The sequence below is a fragment of the Lynx canadensis genome, chromosome B1, assembly GCF_007474595.2.
Source record: "Lynx canadensis isolate LIC74 chromosome B1, mLynCan4.pri.v2, whole genome shotgun sequence".
NCBI lineage: Eukaryota > Metazoa > Chordata > Mammalia > Carnivora > Felidae > Lynx > Lynx canadensis.
In genome coordinates, this window is record NC_044306.2 from 125,459,044 (window position 1) to 125,461,558 (window position 2,515).

The window sequence follows — 2,515 nt, forward strand, 5'->3', positions numbered from 1 at the left end:
CTTTACAAAGGAAAAACTCTAAAAATGTAAGGAAATGGGTAAACTGCTTTTGAGGATGCTGTATATTCAATTACAAATGAAAGTCATTTGATGATTGCATTTTTGTTTTTGGTTTTCTGTCATCTGTATCACATTTTGCAAAAGATGCATTAGACTTACTAAAACAATCAGTAGGTAATCAATAGTGATGATTAACATTTCTGAACTTGTTTTTCAAGAATAAGAGAGTTATAGGAGAAATAACATCGGGCTTTATTAATTAGCAAAAATATATTTGCATTTGGACCACAATTTCCGTGAAGCCAAGTAATATAAAACAGAATTCAGTAAAATTACCAACACTATGCATATTTGTCATTTTGAAAATGAATCGAGATTGTGGAGATTATGGGTAGTGATAATGGGTAAACTCACTTGTAGCTGGACATCTTATAAATTGAAAATTGAATCACTTGTGTCCATAAGGTAGTTAAATTGTTTACATTGGCTTTCCCCAACCAAAATGTTCTTATGCTTCTGTGCTTGGAAAAGGTAATCAATTTCAATTTATCTAAGCAATTACTCTCTTCCTTAATCCTTTAATTATTTGACCTGGAAATCTACCATTAATTAAAAATAATGTATATACATTGACATTTGGCAAGCAATGGATCAATGCTACTGTGAGATGCATGTATCATAGTTAGCCTGTTTCCATTCATAAGTGGTTCAGTCATTTTGACTAAAAAGCTTTACTTAATGAATGACTTAGTAGTCAGAATGGTAAATTAGTATGTGCTTGTTTTAATTGTCTTGATAGTCAAAGCCTAGAGAGGTGAAATACATGAAGGAAGGTGAAAAGCAATAAACAATAGGGAATGGTGGAGACTGTGGCCAACCAAAGAACTAATAACCTGCATGAAGTACCATTGACTGTGTATTGCGGATTGTCACTGTACAAGAATGTGGGCAAATTGTTGCCAGATTTTTCTGTTTTAAGAGAAGCTAATAATAAGGGAGTTTTCTTTAAATCTAAAATCTCTCCTCTCCTTCTCTTTCTTCTCCTTTTCCTTCTCCTTCTCCTTCTCTTCTCCTTCTTCCTCTTCCTCTTCTTTTGAATATAACCTCTAGGTTCTGTTGTCTTCATAATATAACAAAATATGAAGCTTAGAACTGAATTACTTGACCCTTGCCCTTCTGTCTCCTCCCAGTTCAGAATGTTTGCATCTCTTAACAGCCGGCGTTCTCTTAGATCTGCACTTGTGGCTCAATACATTCAAGCCTCAGCACAATCTTATCTTCGTTTTAGCCTGTTTCTGGAAAATTGGCTTAGTTTGCCCACTGTAGCCACTCTGTTTCCTGTCAAAATGCCTCTTTCCCTGGGCATAAAGAGAATCTTTGCCTTTTTGTACTCTGTCACTTTGTGGGGTTGGTGCTTGCCACACTTGTTTCAAAAAGTTTTGTGGGTTTTAGGAACATTCACCATGTTTGCAAGAATGCTATCATCATGGGTAAAAAAGATCTCTTTTTGCAAGAAAGGTGGTGGGCAAAAGAAAACACATCTGTAAACCATGTCCAAACCCTAGGGTTCTAACTGACCATCTCTCTTTTTGATAAATGAGGGCAATATTCAAATATTTTCTTATTCAATTAGTGTATATTTATACTCTTAAAACACATAAGACGTCGTTGTGAGTACGTTGTGTGAGGTTACACTCTTGTCTGTGAGTGAGCAAGGGTTATTTGAAAAACCACCCTTGGCTGGAGACTAGTTTTGTCATAACCACATGAGGGCAGAGACTTCTATATAATCATGCAGTGCTTGTTTGCCAGAAGAGAAGATAAAGATTGTCATCCTAGTCACTATCAGTGGTAGAAAGACTTGACCCTACATATTTTTTAGCAAAGTATCTTCTGGGGTTTTCAAATACTCGTTCTTAAGTGTACTCTAAATACAGTGTACCTATATTGGCAAAAGGGATTCTCTGTATATGTAAATTTTAAATCTTTTAAGAGAATTTTGGGATTTTTCCCTCTTTTTCATGACATATATAGGTTTGCACATAAAGTATTTTATTTTACTGTTTATTTATTTATTTATACGTATATATATATTATTTTAGGGAGAGAGAGTGGCAGAGAGAGAGAGAGAGAGAGAGAGAGAGAGAATCTTAAGCAGGCTGTATGCTCAACATGGAGCCTGACACAGGGCTCAATCCCACTTGAGCCAAAATCAACAATCGAAGACTCAACACACTGAGTCACCCAAACACCCAGCAAATAAAAACATTTTAGAGAATATTAAAATTGTGGCCCCCAAGAAGATTTGCCAGTTTATTTTGTGGCTTCCAAGGGGAGAAGACTTGCAATAGAAGAATTAATTAGCTTGTATGGTGGACTGAATAGTCCGTAATGTGGCTTCTAAGCCCTGATCCAATAGAGTGGCTAAGACCAGTATAAACCATACAATATCATCAGTATTTTGTCATTCACTTCTACATTTCCATTTTTTTCCCAAGCTCGGAAAATTACTCAG

The 2,515-nt window shown here is 35.6% G+C and overlaps 1 pseudogene; it reads right to left on the reverse strand.

Annotated features, from left to right (window-relative positions):
- Positions 1-1,146: 1,146 nt before the first annotated feature.
- LOC115511574 lies at positions 1,147-1,465 on the reverse strand (annotated as a pseudogene).
- Between the last annotated feature and the right edge of the window lie 1,050 nt (positions 1,466-2,515).